The 11637-nt window shown below is 40.0% G+C and overlaps 1 protein-coding gene across 2 annotated transcripts in view; it reads left to right on the forward strand.

The window, feature by feature from the left end:
* Positions 1–721: 721 nt before the first annotated feature.
* LOC141297609 (alanine aminotransferase 2-like) overlaps positions 722–11637 on the forward strand; it is a 31753-nt gene continuing 20837 nt past the window's right edge. Inside the window, exons 1-2 of one of the 2 annotated variants that reach the window (XM_073828030.1) lie at positions 722–869; positions 1400–1596. The gene's annotated coding sequence lies outside the window, so the exon portion shown is untranslated. Of the gene's footprint in view, positions 870–1399; positions 1597–5482; positions 5667–11637 lie in introns of those variants that run through there. The other variant, XM_073828029.1, reaches the window with a different exon arrangement.

Genomic DNA, 11637 nt, shown 5'->3' on the forward strand with positions numbered 1-11637 from the left:
GTGCTCCCGAAGACATTGATGCATGAGAATCTTCCTCATATCACTACTTGGTAAATTAAATGAAACCAACCTTAACCTTCTGGCCAGGTGTTATGTATTTTGTCTCTCATACCATACAGTCTTTCTGATTAGTCTGTATTCAGGAGAATGTTCTTCAGAGGTTTTACCTTTAGCTACCTTAATTTCCTTTTGCATTTCATTTTTTTTAGCTTCCTCAATGAGGAGAAGGGTGAGATCTAGAGAGTATTTATTCAGTATTGCTGCCCATTTATTCTAGTCCAAATGATCAGCCCCAAATTAATACATTTCTTAGTTCTCAGACCATGCAGGATCTTTTATTTATATGGCCGAACAATAGCAGAGGGTAATAAACAGTGTAAATAGATCCTTGCCTCAATTCTGTCCTTCCATTTTATAACCAACACGTCACTATTAGCTGTGTGTTATCTTTAGAAAGTGTTCCCTGTGTTTTGATGGTTGATGTTTGAGTAACAGCTGTTGAAGAAGTTGTGTAATATGGTACAGTTTATGCTGATAGACTGCAGCATTTGTACATTTTGTCAGAGTGCAGCACGTTCTGCTTAACTGCATGTCTTTGAGTCAACATCACATGTCTATAAAGATCGAATCTCACTCTCTCCTGAGAAGGTACAATCCATAGAGGCCAAAGTCGACTTGGAAGTGTCTTGGAAACTTTCCTTGAATAGAACGGAATGAGAGGGGTGGGCAGGAAAAAGCTCTGATGTCATATATGAACACAAGGTCTTCACTGGTGGAGTTGTCTTTTAAACTGTGCACAGAAGACAGGGAGGAAGAACGGATTAAATAACTGGAAGACAGCAATTAATGACCAAAAGTGATTAAATAAGGTACTGTGAAATTATTTAACATGAAGTTCAGCCAGTTGTTTGCAAACATTTCTGATATCATTATAGAGTGTGTCGAGAATTTTTCTTTTTTAAATTACAGTTTGAAATGACAAACAGTGGACCAAAATTAAATATGATATAACAAAAAATATTGTGACATTTTGTGGTTGCAGACATTAGCGGAACATCCAAATAGCTAATGTGATGATTTGATTACTGTTTTAACTTGAGGTAAACTGTCTTCATACATCAACTAAAATCAGTTGTACACCAACAGTTTAAATGTTGTTAAGCAAAAATAGCTTGGAGAAGAGAAGTTAGTTCTTGCATGTTTCCAGCATGTCATTGGTTGAATGGCAGAGAACAACATCTTCCATCTTCCTGTCTTCCAAAAATGAAAGAATTATCTGAGAGAACACAAGGTTAAATGTTGTAGCCACACATATTTCACTGTATAGCAAAATACAATAAGAATCACCACAGAGCATGATCAGAATTACAAACTTGTTTTTCCTCCATATTTTTTATAGACATGAGTTTAACCATCTTGGCCGGGAACTCAGGAACAGAAGCCATCCTGGCAACAGGCTCAGGAAGGGCGGCCATCTTGTGAACAGGCTCAGGATTGGCAGACATCTTATGCTGTGGCTCTGAGCTGGAACTTACTGTGGGAAGATGGTCCTCCTCCACAATTCCCACAGTAAAAGGAGAGCCACACAACAAAAGAGTAAGATCCATATAATATTGCAAGGTCCAGTTAGGTTCAATCATGGGCATGAGTGAAGCCAATGGCTCTAAGAGTCCTCCACGGAAGAAAATCATCAGGCATCCATCATCCATAGTAGACTGATTAGCCAATTCTATGAAGTCCATAACAAAATCCTCGATAGTCCGCTCACCCTGCTTGAGAAGCATGATCTGCACCGTGGTGTTCGTGCTGGAACCGGATGACACCATACTCGCTGCTGGATCCTTGTAGCGGCGAAGTCTTCTGTCACAAGGAGGGTCAGAGACGTGCGGATCCATTCGCAGCATTTATTGAAACAAAACAAACACAAAGGGGCAGGCAGAAATCGTGGTCAAACACAGGCAGAAGGTCGGGGCTGGCAGCTAGAATCAAAACACGGGGAGGAGTCCAGGAATCAAAAACACAGGAAATCAAACACGGGAATAAACGCTCGGAAATAATGACCAGAAGGAACAATAAGACTTCGCAGAGTGGCTGTGTGTGTGAGAAGCTTAAATGCAGTCAGTGTGATGAGGTGCAGCTGTGACCGGTAATCAGTAAAGTGAGAGCAGGTGAATGCAGTGATTAGTGCAGTGGCTTGTGGGGAATGAAGTCCATGAAGTGTGGTGCAAGCAAGCGTGCCATAGGTGTCCTGAAAAGTGAAGCCAAAAGTTTTCGATCGCCCCCCGGTGGCTGGCTGCAGTATAGGTCATAAACCCCACCCTCTCCATGTAATCTAATGGGACGTGAGCCAAACTAAATAATCAAATTACACGGCAAATAATTTTTTTCCAAAGGTGATTTCCATCGTGTGAGGTAGTTCTTATAATGCTGATTCATGCTCAGGTGTTCGTTTTTCTAATAAGTTTGCATTTAAGTAGTTATTTGAAACGGGGTGTGTTGTCATGATTGTGATCGTGCGATTGGGTCTGCGGGAGTTTGGGCGGGACTTTGACACCGCGGCTCCGCCTCACGACACTACTGCGCATGCTCTGGCTCCAAACGAACCTCTACTGCGCATGCTCTGGCTCCAAATGACGTAACTTCCCCCAAGATGGTAGCGGCCATATTGAGCTGTTTTGGCTTCACTTTTCTATAGTGGAAAGAAGCGGAAACGCGTTGTCCATCTTTTTTACAGTCTATGGGTGCAAGAGTTCATGATGACAGGATAGACCAGATACGTGACAATAGGGGAACCATTTGAAGTTAGGTAGGCCAAATGCAGGCGGAAATCCCCCAAATAGCTGCAGAGCTTAAGGGGTTAACATATTTATTGAACAACAACAAATCTTTTATTAAAAATGAACATAAAATGTACAAAGTGATTGTTCTGAAAAAGAAAATGTATAGATATTCAGCAAAACATATCACTGTAGTTAAAGTATTTGTATCACTAAAATTTCATGACTCTCACTGGCAAAATGTTGACCAGCAAAATGTCCTAGCAACCAGCAAAATATATCTGATATATATCACTATTATATAAAAAATACATACAATTTAAATACAGTTTTAATAGTCATATCTCAAATCGAAATAAATTTATTTATTTTTAAAGTTTGGTTTAATGTGTCAGTTATTGCATTATAATACAATCAAACACAGAGGAAGCATTTTGTTGATCATAGTAAAAAAAAAAAAAATATTCTGGCTCAACTAATTGGTAAACAGTTTCAAACTCAGCTTTTGATCTCAGTCTTTCTCTGTATCTGTGTACAGAGAATGAATGTGTATACTTTGCACTGTTGATGTTTTAGGGAGTTTTTCTGCAGTTTGGCTTAATTATTTATTTCCAAATTCACAAAACTTTTCTCTTTTATTGTAATCACAGCAGTTCATATGTGTATGTGTATACACATGTGTAAGTACAAGTGTTTATTTTGCACTCTTGATGTTTTTTTTTCTTCATTGATGCGTGATTTTTTTCTGCATCATGGCTGATTTGTAGACTGTACCACAGAAAAAAGGTTCTGCATTTTTCATATTCCCCATTCATTAACCATTCACACACCTATACAAGTTTGACTATTTTTTAAGACCTTTTCAAATCATGTACACATTTTTTGTGTGTGTATATGTTCACATAGCAAGTACCACAAAAGTCACAAAGTTTCATATCATTCAAAATGAGTTTCATTAGATCCATGAGAGGTAAATAATAAATGAAACAACAAAATATTGCAAGGCACTCACATGATTAAACATAAAAAGCCTTTAATGAACTGGGCTAAGTAATAAAAACGTTCAACAAGTTTCAGTTCGACACAGTATTATTCACACAAACATTCTTTAAACTTTTGGCAATTAGTGGATCATCAAAACAGCTGGTTACTCAGATTAATTAGTGTGAACGGCTGTAACCAGCAATAACTTTTACACAAATCAAACATTGCATATTCCAGTAGGCCTAAAAAAGAAAAAAGAAAAAACACCTTGAACATCCATGGAACCTTTGAAATGCAGAAAAGGTTCTTTATTGTGGAAAAAGGTTCTTTAGATTTTTTTAAATGTTCTTCAAAATGGTTCTTTTAAGAACTGTTTATACTGAAAGGTTCCTTGGGGAACCAAAAATGTTTTTTTTATGGCATCATTGCAAAAACAACCCTTTAGAGCCTTTATTTTAAGTGCTGAACTCTTCCTCAGACAACAGCAACTTCCTTGTCTGCCAGTTTCACATTGATTTCCTTCTTTTCAAATACCCATTTTAGTCTTTGCTAGATTCTGGTGCATTGGTTTCCTCTAATTGGCAAAACAATCCACATCATGTGAGACTTTATTAATAAAAGTTTTAAGTGTCTCTTGAATCTCTTGAGTGTCTCTTGAAACTGAATCTCTTAGTGGAAAAAAGTGAAGGTTTGAATGAAGTGGCACTTATGTGGATTAATTTGTTAAAACACATTATAATTGTTGTGGTACCACACTTTATGATGTAACTGCCATAAAAATGAACTTTAGTTTCACTTTATTTCAAAACTCAGTGGCTGAATGGAGCGAATATAAGGCCCTTAGAAAGAACAGAGAAACAATTAAATGCAACAGGAGTATTTGAAATTAATAATTGAGCATTTGATATTAATTACGGCCTTTGTCTCACATAATTCCTTGGGCTCCTCGATGGTTTATGCCTGTGTCCTCTTTGTCTTCTGTGGCCTCTTTTCTTTACCTGAGACACCAAGTTGCATCTGGAATCTGAAAAATCCTGTGCTCCCGAAGACATTGATGCATGAGAATCTTCCTCATATCACTACTTGGTAAATTAAATGAAACCAACCTTAACCTTCTGGCCAGGTGTTATGTATTTTGTCTCTCATACCATACAGTCTTTCTGATTAGTCTGTATTCAGGAGAATGTTCTTCAGAGGTTTTACCTTTAGCTACCTTAATTTCCTTTTGCATTTCATTTTTTTTAGCTTCCTCAATGAGGAGAAGGGTGAGATCTAGAGAGTATTTATTCAGTATTGCTGCCCATTTATTCTAGTCCAAATGATCAGCCCCAAATTAATACATTTCTTAGTTCTCAGACCATGCAGGATCTTTTATTTATATGGCCGAACAATAGCAGAGGGTAATAAACAGTGTAAATAGATCCTTGCCTCAATTCTGTCCTTCCATTTTATAACCAACACGTCACTATTAGCTGTGTGTTATCTTTAGAAAGTGTTCCCTGTGTTTTGATGGTTGATGTTTGAGTAACAGCTGTTGAAGAAGTTGTGTAATATGGTACAGTTTATGCTGATAGACTGCAGCATTTGTACATTTTGTCAGAGTGCAGCACGTTCTGCTTAACTGCATGTCTTTGAGTCAACATCACATGTCTATAAAGATCGAATCTCACTCTCTCCTGAGAAGGTACAATCCATAGAGGCCAAAGTCGACTTGGAAATGTCTTGGAAACTTTCCTTGAATAGAACGGAATGAGAGGGGTGGGCAGGAAAAAGCTCTGATGTCATATATGAACACAAGGTCTTCACTGGTGGAGTTGTCTTTTAAACTGTGCACAGAAGACAGGGAGGAAGAACGGATTAAATAACTGGAAGACAGCAATTAATGACCAAAAGTGATTAAATAAGGTACTGTGAAATTATTTAACATGAAGTTCAGCCAGTTGTTTGCAAACATTTCTGATATCATTATAGAGTGTGTCGAGAATTTTTCTTTTTTAAATTACAGTTTGAAATGACAAACAGTGGACCAAAATTAAATATGATATAACAAAAAATATTGTGACATTTTGTGGTTGCAGACATTAGCGGAACATCCAAATAGCTAATGTGATGATTTGATTACTGTTTTAACTTGAGGTAAACTGTCTTCATACATCAACTAAAATCAGTTGTACACCAACAGTTTAAATGTTGTTAAGCAAAAATAGCTTGGAGAAGAGAAGTTAGTTCTTGCATGTTTCCAGCATGTCATTGGTTGAATGGCAGAGAACAACATCTTCCATCTTCCTGTCTTCCAAAAATGAAAGAATTATCTGAGAGAACACAAGGTTAAATGTTGTAGCCACACATATTTCACTGTATAGCAAAATACAATAAGAATCACCACAGAGCATGATCAGAATTACAAACTTGTTTTTCCTCCATATTTTTTATAGACATGAGTTTAACCCCAAAACTGTTTATTGTAACGCCCAGAATAAGCATATATGAGGCATGGTTATGTTAATATAGAAAAAACAGTGCTTCTCAGGTTATATACCAAATCATATTATTCCACAGGGATTAATAATCAAAAAAAAAATGATTTACAAACAAATAGGATATTCTTCAAAATTATTTAATTTCAGTTTGGGTATATACAGTGCATTCAGAAAGTATTCAGACACCTTTCACTTTTTTTTAATTGTGTTATGTTGCAGCCCTACTCTCTCTCCTTCGACTTGCTCCCTTTATCAGGGGTCGCGACAGCGGAGTTATCCGCACAGTCGATTTGGCATGTTTTACGCTGGATGCCCTTCCTGCCGCAACCCAGCCCTAAGAGTGCACTAACTTGTGCAACCCCAGTATGTTGCAGCCCTACAATTGTTTAAATTATATATTTTTTTCTCATTAATCTACACTCTTTACCTCATAATGACAAAATGAAACAGAATTTTAGAAATTTCTGTAAATTTATTAAAAAGAGAAAAACTGAAATATCACATTTACATACAGTAAGTATTCAGATGCTTTACTCAGTACTTAGTTGAAGCACCTTTGGCAGCAATTGCAGCCTCGAGTCTATTGGGTATGATGCAACAAGCTTTGCACACCTGGACTGGGGGATTTTCTGCCATTCTTCGTTGCAAATCCTCTCAAGCTTGGTTGGGTTGGATGGTGACCGTCGATGGACAGCCATTGTCAGGTCTCTCCAAAGATATTCGATATAGGGTTCAAGTCAGGGCTCTGGCTGGGCCACTCTAGGACATTCACATAGTTGTCCTGTAGCCACCCCTGTGTTGCCTTGGCTGTGTGCTTAGGGTCATTGTCACGTTGAAAGGTGAACCTTCACATTGGAACTGACATTAAATCAGCTACCTAGCTATTTAAATTATAGATAGAAATAGAGAACTTTACTAGTGTGATCCAAAGGTAGCTGTAATATAGACCTTTTTCATGAGTAAACGATGAGCGCCGCCATTAAGAATTCTAACGTCAGATTGGATGCTCTTCTGTTCCGGTCTCCATAGGAACCCATTCAAATAGCATCTATCTGTTTTTAATGTAGCTAACGTCGGCAGCTTTGTGTCATTTACACACTCATTAAACTTTGAGGAGTAAGGCACTGACAAATGACATAACAAAGTGATGGCGCTATAGAGCCATGTGCGTTTTAAAAACATTTTAATAGGTTTAACATTAGATTAACAGCTCGGAATATACGCTACTTTGACTAGAAACACTAGAGACCGGAAATGCAAAGCATTCTTCAGGTTAAGAGTCAGGCGTGACTTCCGTGTTCAGGAAAAACGTCTATATGATTTAATTTTTCATTTCAAACATTCTTAAAGTCCACTGAAGTGCCTTGAAAGACACAGCATTATTCCATGTGGTGATAAAAATTCAACTAAAACATGAAGGCCCCTTTAAAAAATAGGCAATAGCGTTTCATTTATTTGCTAATTATATATATATATGGGCCAATTCCTATTTTTTTTTATAAAATTTTTTAAGCAAAAGACAAGAAAGAATTAAAAAAAAAAAAAAAATGTGTACATGAACAATGTTTATTTGCTCTATGTTAATTGATAGATTGGCTGATGACTATGCTCCCAATTATTGTGCATTCCTCACAGGTGTGTTTGTCATGTGACCATACCATGTGCTCTCCTATTTAAGCTGCACCTATACCAATAAACAATTGATTGAATGTTCTCACTGCATCCAGGCTCCAGTCATGTTTGTTCTTTCCAGACACATGAAACATATGGCCGGTATCTATTTGAGCTCTGCTTAACAGGTTATGGGCCCAGGCACGTTGATGTTTGTGCAGATACGGCGTGAGTAGCCACTGCAACACAGTTTGTTTGCAGGTTTGGAGTACTACCACCATGAGTGAACGAACAAATTCACGTTGGTCTCGTCTTGTGTTCGATGGAGACGAAAAGAACTATGAACTGTGGGAGACAAAGTTTTTGGGCCATCTGCGGTTACAGAAATTGAAGGACACAATTTTAAATGGGCCTACTGAGGGTGCGGATGCAGCCGCACTGGTTGAGGATGGAGCAAAGAATGCTGAAGAATATGCTGAATTGATCCAATGTTTTGATGACAAAAGTTATTCCCTGGTCATGCGAGAGGCTGCAGATGACGGCCGTGGAGCACTCAAGATTTTGCGGGACTATTATGCTGGCAAGGGTAAGCCCCGCATTGTGAGTCTCTACACAGAACTGACTTCCCTGCAAAAGCTAAGTAGCGAGAGTGTGACTGACTACGTCATACGTGCCGAGACCTCATCACAGCGCTGAGGAATGCTGGAGAGGTCTTGAGTGATGGACTATTAGTTGCAATGGTTTTGAAGGTCCTTCCAGAATCATTTAAGCCTTTTTCCATTTTTGTCACTCAAAGCGATGAGACTCTCTCTTTTGCGGACTTTAAGACAAAACTGCAAAGTTATGAGAACACTGAGGGTATCCGCACAGCTGTGGCTGAAGACAACGTCATGGGTGCCTGGGCACATCCTAGGAAGGCCAGTGCCCCAGCAGGAGCAAGGGTGCGGGGTACTGAGAGCAAGAACATTGAGTGTTTTCGTTGTGGCCAGAAAGGACACAAGGCAAGATGGTGTCAGCGTGGTCAACAGTGGTACAGCCAGGGAAAGAGTACCACATGGCAAGGAGGAAGGAAACAGCAGTAGCAGGACAATGCACATGGGGTGTACGGAGAGGCAGACAACACGTTTGCCTTCAAGCTGGTGACCAGTGATCGTCGGCCAGGGAGTGGTGTCACCAGAAAGGGGTTGATGGTGGACACCGGTGCAACATCGCATATCATCACAGAGCTGGCCAAGTTTAAGAGCTTCGACGACTCATTCCAGGCTCATTCCTGTAGTACAAAGACGGTACACGTTTTCTCATTCATGAACATAACAGACTGTTTTATTTGCCTACTGTGCCAGTGAACAATGACTGTGATGATAGATTTATGAGTTGCCATGATATTCAGACGTGGCATGAGATTTTGGGACACTGCAATTTTGATGATGTTCAGAAATTAGAGAGTGTTGTAGATGGCATGTCAATAAAGGGTGAAGTATCCAAGTCTATGCAATGTGAAGTGTGTGTTAAAGTTCACTCAGAGCAGGAACAGGAAACCTGATGTGAGGGCCAAGTCAGCTTTAGAGTTGGTACATACTGACTTGGCAGGCCCCATTGATCCTGAGTCCAGAGAAGGCTATAGGTATGCTCTGTCCTTTATTGATGACTACTCAAGTGCAGTGTTTGTGTACTTTCTGAAGCACAAAAGTGACACAGTGGAAGCAACAGAGAGGTTCCTAGCTGACACAGCCCCATATGGGAAAGTTACATGTATCAGGTCTGACAATGGTACTGAGTTTACTGGGCAGGGTTATCAAACACTACTCCGTAAGAACAGAATCAGACATGAGACATCAGCACCATACTCACCACACCAGAATGGTACCGCTGAGCGCAACTGGAGAACCCTGTTTGACATGGCTAGATGTATGTTCTTGGGAAGCCAGTTAGCAAAGGAGCTATGGCCGTATGCAGTCCAGACAGCAGCAGTGGTGAGGAATAGATGTTTCAATAACCGCACCAGACAGACACCTTATTTTATGCTGACAGGAAGGAGACCCAATGTGTCCAGGATGCAGACATTTGGTACTGTATGTTATGCCTATAGACAGGACAGGAAGAAGCTAGACTCAATGTCTGACAAAGGTATCTTCGTTGGGTATGACAAGAACAGTCCAGTCTATATGGTTTATTATCCTGATAGTAGAAAGGTGATGAAACACAGACTGGTGAGGTTCATGTCCAATGTTGAGGGACAGGAGACTGTTGACATGTCTGATGATGATGATGTTCGTGTAAAGTATAGCACAACCAGACCTGACCCTGACAAACCTAAGCAGTGTGACATCCTAGAGACTAGACAAGGCCCAAGTCAGATAAGCCTGCAGCTAGCTGAGGTCAAGCCAGAATTACATTCCCCACGGAGATACCCTAGTAGAGAGAGAAGGAGGGGCCAGACTTCTATGGGGTGGAGAGGGATCAAGCTCAGATCAACATTGATTATTGCTACAAGATGGTTTCCAATGTACCTCAAACTTTCAGAGAAGCTGTAACTTCATCCAACTCAAGAGAGTGGGTAGATGCAATGGATGAGGAGATGAAATCACTGAGGGATAACACCACATTTACTCTGACCACCCTACCTGAGGGCAAGAAAGCAGTGGGGGGTAGATGGGTGTATTCTATCAAAAACAATGTTGATGGATCTGACAAGTACAAGGCCCGCTATGTCGCCAAGGGTTATAGTCAGGAGATGGGAATAGATTATGGAGAAACTTTCTCCTATTGTCAACCTTACCAGTGTGAGAGTGTTGATGCAGAAAGCTGCTCAGGAGGATCTGATCCTCCATCAGATGGATGTTAAAACTGCCTACCTACATGCACCGATTGATTGTGAGATTTACATGGAGCAGCCAGAGGGATATGATGTAAAATCTCAGACAAATGAGAAAATTGTGTGTAAACTGGAGAAATCATTGTATGGGCTAAAGCAATCAGGTCGAAACTGGAATAAAATGTTATACGACTATCTGTGTGAAAACATTTGTACAGAATCCAGTTGATCAATGTGTTTACAAGAGAGAAACAGAACATGAGTCCAGAGAAGGCTATAGGTAAGGTGGGGGCAGCCATGGCCTAATGGTTAGAGAGTCAGACTTGTAACCCAAAGGTTGCGGGTTCAAGTCTCAGGTCCGGCAGGGATTGTCGGTGGGGAAGGTGAATAACCAGCACTCTCTCCACCCTCAATACCACAACTGAGGTGAGTCCCTTGAGCAAGGCACTGTACCCCCAATTACTCCCCGGGTGCCGCAGCAATGGCTGCCCACTGTTCCGGGTGTGTGTTCACTACTGTGTGTGTGCACTTGGATGGGTTAAATGCAGAGCACAAATTCCTAGTATGCAGGGTTCAAATTACAAAGTGGCTTTCGGGGGAGCCCTATTTTCCGATCCTCCCTGACTGACTTTAACGCTTTTGGTGCATGTTCGGGCATTTAAAACAATAGGTTTACAGTAAACCTATTGTTTACTTAGGCCCCGTTTACACGAAGGAAAGACGCAGATATTTCCCTGCGGTTTGGCCTCTAATTTACACGAAAACCCCGTTTTTACCACAGAAAACGATTATTTCTAAAAACTCCGGCCAAAGTAGATAAATTTGAAAACGCCGTTTTCACGTTGTAGTGTGGACTGTGAAAACGGAGGCTTTTGAAAACGATGACGCATATTTATAGTCATGTGACGCATATTGTACCAATAGATATCTATGTTTACACCAGTAATTGTGCCTGTGCTATTCACTGTCA

The sequence above is a fragment of the Garra rufa genome, chromosome 22 (assembly GCF_049309525.1).
Source record: "Garra rufa chromosome 22, GarRuf1.0, whole genome shotgun sequence".
NCBI classification, from domain to species: Eukaryota; Metazoa; Chordata; class Actinopteri; order Cypriniformes; family Cyprinidae; genus Garra; species Garra rufa.